The sequence below is a fragment of the Polyodon spathula genome, chromosome 32 (assembly GCF_017654505.1).
Source record: "Polyodon spathula isolate WHYD16114869_AA chromosome 32, ASM1765450v1, whole genome shotgun sequence".
In the NCBI taxonomy this organism is placed as follows: domain Eukaryota; kingdom Metazoa; phylum Chordata; class Actinopteri; order Acipenseriformes; family Polyodontidae; genus Polyodon; species Polyodon spathula.
Genome location: NC_054565.1, coordinates 2349384 through 2356039, shown reverse-complemented (window position 1 = coordinate 2356039; position 6656 = coordinate 2349384).

The following is a 6656-nucleotide window of genomic DNA, read 5'->3' as shown; positions in this document are numbered from 1 at the left end:
CTTCATTAACATATTTTCTCCTAATACCCACAACAAAAATGTATACTTTGGGAATCGTCATAATGAAAATGCAAATTGTGATATGTTTGAACGAACCCTCTACGTATTAGTCACATGGTTTTCTGGGTATTGTCTCATGTAGTCAAATACATTTTTTGTTTTGTTTTTGATAAACTGGTTATAATTACACTGTAATTAAACATTATATTTTTGTTATGCTCTGTGAATTGTGAAAATAAAGGTAGGTCCAGATTTAAAACACTCCAGGTTCTGCCAATTTGCCTGTCCTGTGATCGCTGCCTTTCGATTCAACATCCCCACTGTATATGGCATCAAAGCTGTAAATGGCTGATCAAGGAGTTACAAAATCAGTTCACAGCACCGAACCCGCAAAGCAGAGAATCATTCAAACAAGCTCTAAACTTTCACTGGTGACAAAAATAAGGTCCTTAGTTCTTATTGCACAGTTTACGAAAATGTGGAGCAAATTAGGTTAGTTCCCTATAGTGCTGGGGGAATATAGCACATTCGTGGACACAGAAGCCGGTTCGTGAGGCTTCATTTATAAAACAAAGCCATGTGATCTTTTACTTACACCACATTGATTGGTCATGGTTAAATTAGAGGTTTCCTGTTTAATATTACTCTTGAACATGTTGGTGTTAATTGGTAGCAGATTAATATAACACAGAGCGGTCTCGTTTAATTGTTTAATTGTTTAATTGGGAAGACACACATGCACAGATTATCATACTGACATTGAAGATTTGCATATTCCTAAATAGTAAATCAATATATACCAATAAAAAAAAAAAAACAACTAACATTATTTAACTAATAGTATTGTTTATCTGACCACCAGCGGTCCCAAGGTGGTTTTAAAAATGACCACTAGGGGGGTGTGCAACTGGAATTCTGCCCCCTCTGCTCCTGTGGAAACTGGGAGTTGCTACATGGAAAATCTCAAGTCAGATTCACAGTGAGTGACACAGCGACTAAAAATTAGGTTTGCTGTAAAAAAAAAACAACCCCCCCCCCAAAAAAAACCTGGCTTTATAATTTGTAAGCGATTATATTTATGTACCTTCTGCAATCCGCACATGGTTCTTAAGATCGTGTACAATTTGTTCCCCCTTATCTAACGACTATATTTATTATGCATGTGCAACTCTATTGATAGGCACCAAATGTCCATCTTTTGCATGATGATGTGTTGTGTGTTGAGATATGTTAATCCTGTACCTGGCCTCAACACTGTTCTCAGCCATATGCTAGGAAGTGTTTGCTGGAATCAGGCACCTTCCGCAGCAAGACTGGGGATTATAAGAGCTTACACCTGGAAAGTGCCAGAACAACAAGAACCGGATTTTAACACTTATCTGTGGGATTTTTCGAATCCTTTTTCTTTTGCCAGTTTATAAATCAATGGTTAAGATTTCATATAAGACCCTGTTAGGGATTCTGATTAACGCAACAAAACTGTGAAGAAACCCTTTAGCTATTTCTGTATCCAGACAGCTAAAACACAATCAATCAGAGCAGAGATCTGTAGAACAGTCAAACGCTCCTACACCTTGTAATGCAAAATTAAAATATGAATTTAAATAGATTTGAAATATATATTATAATTACAATGTTCTAATTGGTTTCTGCTTTCAAGAAACACACCAAATTACAAATATCAAGTAATTATATTATTATAATTATTATTATTATTATTATTATTATAATATTATAATAATAATAATAATAATAATAATAATAATAAGAAGAAGAAGAAGAAGAAGAAGAAGAAGAAGAAGAAGAAGAAGAAGAAGAAGAAGAAGAACAAAATATATATATATATATATATATATATATATATATATATATATATATATATATATATATATATATATATATATATATATATATATATATATATGCTATTCTGACCTCCATAAACTTTGGTAGCAGAGGTCAGAATAATATAAGATAATGTACATCACTGTGACAGGAGCTTCAACTCAATGTTATCCTCCTCAATAGTGACTGGAATATTTATTTTGTTCTGGGCCACTTTCATGATCAATTGTGACAAATAGGTGGTTATGAGGTGGACTTAAATCCATGGGGGCATATAATACCCATATCTTTGTCCAACTCACTGTATGGAAAGCGGTGCTGCTTTAAACTGATTAATCAGAAAACAGATCATAATCACTATCAAACAATACCTACTTTAGAATAGCCGTACACCTGCAGAATATTGCTTTGCTCTACATTGCCCTCTGGTGGGCGAGACTGGGTGGAACCAGTGTTGCTGATGAGCAGTACCTCAGAGTTATGAATAGAATAGGGTCTGAAGTCGTTTTCCAGATTAACCATCTGCCAGTGGGGAACCACTGGCCCAATCACTTGATAAATTGACCACATGCTGTATGCAATTGAAATCTACAGACTGACAGTATTTATTTGATCTAGAATTTGAACATGAAACCTCCAGTTGCAGGAAAGGAAAATTAATGAACTGCACACAGGTAAACTTCAGTACCATGCTGCTGACCTTTGAATTGGAAGTTTTTTTTTTCTGAGACAGCATTGCAACACATGCACTGTATCATTAGTGTAAAATGCATGCATATAAAAGGTGGGGATCATCTGGGGTTGAGTTTGTCAGTTAACATAGCTTCTGTTGACATTTCATTTCTGCCATTCCCCCAATTAGTACAGTCAAAAATGTATTTGGTCCACAAATTTCAACTCACTGATTTAACTGTTGTTCACATCATTGCAATAGTTAATGGTTCACAACTTATGACATTTATAAAACTATCAGCTAAATAAAAACAATTAAATACCTACGTAAGACTTGATTGTCCCCCTAAGAAAAATGGTCCTTCATTTAAGTTAAATATCCCAGTATAGGAAAAAAATACACCTTATTTAACAGGAAAAATATGAAATTACAGAAAGTGAGATTACAGCATCTCTTGTTGACCTTACTAAATTAAATATGTCATGCCGTATCAGTACAGTACAGTGGAAAACATAACCCATGTTTACTGCATCTTGGAAAGTAGGATTGCATGTTAACCTAGAACAGGGAATAACAGAGTGCAATATTTTTGACTGAGTCCACCTCAAACTATCAAGATTTATGAAAGCATTATCTTCTTTGTGTGCTTCACTTGCAGCTCCCTGTCTGAATGTCTAAATGTGGGACTCAAACAAAGGTCTATAACTATAATACTTGACAAACAAATAAAAAAAAAAAACTCTAAAAGCCAGTAACCTTGAGCTGGCTAGTACAAAGCTGAGCTCATTTCAGGCTTTTAAACTGTATTTTTATTAAGACTGCAAAGCAACATAAATATGATGCAATTCACGTGGACTGGCTTTCAAGTAAGAGAGTCGATGAATTGCTAAGCTATGATTTAGTCCTGCAGCTGCTGCAAGCTCTCTACAACAACGTTGTATTGGCTGTGGTATAGGTGCTGACAGGGGATCCCATTAATCTTAACAACTGCAATCTATCATTGCTCGTGATTGTGGGCTGGATTTGATTGAACGCATTTATAATATGTTGTGATCACCTCTGTGAACAACGTCATAATAGCAGAGTGAACCTGGCGTGGAAGCAGAGGGTTTGGTGGCATTTAAATTAGAGGAACTGTTTCCTGTGAAGGCTATTGGGCAAGATTTGTATGAAGTACATTATATGCAAACTTCTGAGCCTTACTTATTTTGGGTGTACCTTGTCTTTTCTTTTTATGTGAATTCTTAAAACTGGCACAGGATACATTCATCTTACAAACCCAGGAAAGACACCAATACAAAGTGGTCTTTTAGAGCCAGAACCAAAACAGGCCACCAAAACAGGCCATCACAGAAATGTGATTCATACAATCTGTCTTTTTCCTGTGCATCAGGCATAGAAACGTACATGTGATATACTGTTGTGAAAGCCTTCTCTAAATTATGTTTTGTCAACAAAAGTTAAGATGGTTTCTACTCTCAGTATAAAGACTGAAAACATTAGCCATCAAAACACCAAATAAATAATCTATATTAAGATCTCTTCCGTACATATCGATTTAGCACAACAGCTTTGGGGCTCATATATTGATATGCTATGTGTTCAAATATCATGTCAGCAAACCACAACACCACAGATGCTATACATTACAGGGCTTTTAAAAGACAAGATTCATAACGATTTTGAAAACCAGATGATTCCTGGACACAGGATTATTAAGGTGTAAGGGTAATAATTATGAGTACTCCAAGTAGGTAGACAAACAAGAAATCACAGCATTTGTTAAATAACCCCCCGTTCTCCCTCCCTTTTTCAAAAAGTCCATCTGCTTCCCTTTTGTGTTTGCTAAGCTGTGCCACGGTGCCAGGAACATGCTGGCCATTACTTTCTCCAGAGACAGTACAAAGACGAAACAGCTGTACGGCACACTACAAATATCATTTTAATGTGGTAAAAAGGGTTGATACAAATACAATGGTATAGAACATTGCAATCATAGCATTGGCATCAAAGCAGATAAAGAAAGTACATCCAAAGATGCAAACATTTGGCTACGTTTTTGTCAGCTCACTACTATAGGCCTTGAAACCCAGCACCATTAAACACATGGACATCAGGTACCAGTCCAGGTGGCAGTCATCAACCCAGCTCCACTCTCCGTTGCTTTAGTGGCATGCCAATATTTCATACAGAACAGGAGTCAGGCCTCTGCACGACAACAAGACAAAGCCATCAACGCTGTCTTGCACACACGTGTCCATCCCTTCTGGCCTCTGTTTCATTCTTCATCTGTTCTCAACATTTACGATAACAAGGTCATAACATGTCTCAGCCTATTGGCCTGGTCCTTCTGCTTACTTTCTGCATCCGTCGTTGAATAAAGACGGAGCGGCAGATGGGGAATCCTAATTGAATTAGGAAGAGGCAATTTTGTTTTAGACATTCCTTTTTCCTAGTACCAGTATTAGTAACACAGTACATTCTACCTATAGAAATATACAGCTTTTAGAATGTAAATACATGTCCATGCCTTGTAATCAAAAGGGCTAGCATCATAACTGAAACTAATATTCCAGTTGAAATTAGTATTTTATTGTATTTATCAATAACTTTTGGGCAGGTTGAGAGTACAAGGACATTACAGACTCATGTGGGGAAAAAATAAATAAATACCTGAACCCCTGTAGCTATTATTAGTAGTAGTATTTTAAAAATGCTTTTAAATATCCCTTTAAAAGTACAGGTTGTGTCAGTTTAATTGAGTGGAGGCTGGGGTCTGAGCTGCGCTGAGGTTTATGCTCTCGAGACATTCAGTTAATCACAGCATACACCCATTCTGAAAGCAGGCTTGACAATTTGACTGTGTTATAATTGAGAATAGGTTAGAAGAATCTATATTGAAGAACAGTGAGAATTCAAAACTAATACTGATGTATGAGCTGGCTGAGACATAGGTAGAACTGTCTCACATAGCCTTGCTGGGCAGCCTGTTAGAAAACAGTAAATATAACTGGAACACTGTTGGACTGATTCCTTTCATGGTTTGCTTGGGCTGAAGCACGTGTTACAAATTCAAACAAGCTGAACTTACCCATTAATGAAATGATGACAGTTCTAGTATTATTAACGATTTTGAGTTGAAAAGGAGTTTGATGTTTATTAGCCTAACGTGTGACGTTATTGTTATTGTTATTATCGAACATGGCTATGTTTAGAAATAACATATTTAATCTAACTTCCTTTTCTGGTGTACTGGGGGGTGAGAAGTGAATAGTTTTGCTGTGTTTTAAGTGAAGCAGTTAATAGTTGTAAAGGATGACTGGTGTTTCATTGCACATCACAAGCTATTCACAAGGTATTCGTTGCCAGTGCCTTGTTTTAAATTATAGTTGACAATACACTTCTCTGAGATTAGATCTCCAATTCTATTACATATCTGGGTAAGATCTTTTACCAATTAAAGCGTTTTTTTTTTTTTTTTTTTTTTTATTCACCATTGTAGTCTGTAAATTGTTTTCCCCAGTCAGTAAAACGTTTTCACTAAATGGTGATGTATTGCATCGAACCCAGTATGCTTGGTATTGAACCTGTCTAATCCCATTCAATCCAATCCAATCTATCATACAGATTTCAAAATATATATCTGGAAATTGCATTATAAAATGTAAACGAGGTATCTATTTAATATATCCATAACTTTTAAAACTACTGAGCCAGTTACATATGTGTTCACTTTAAATATATTGGTAGGGTTATTTCTCATGCTATAAAATGGGATATATGATGTAATTACATGCAATGCAATGGCACATCCATCAATTTCACACACATTTAAATGTGGGGAAATGTAAGCTTTTATTGTGATTATCATAGCTCATATGATACATATGCATGGCTTAATGTAGGGTAGGTTTAGCAGTGTGTCTAATGAAAAATATGCATTTGTCGCCTTGAGACTAACACAGACACTGAGGTTGCTTTGAGTATTAAATGCAACAGAACAAAGACATAAGATGGTACATACTAAACATTGCATTTTTCAGTTCAAAACTGTGATGCTCCACATAAGACACTTCAAAATCAATAATGCTCAACAGCAACTGAGTACAGGTTTTCAATACGACTAATTAAACAGGAG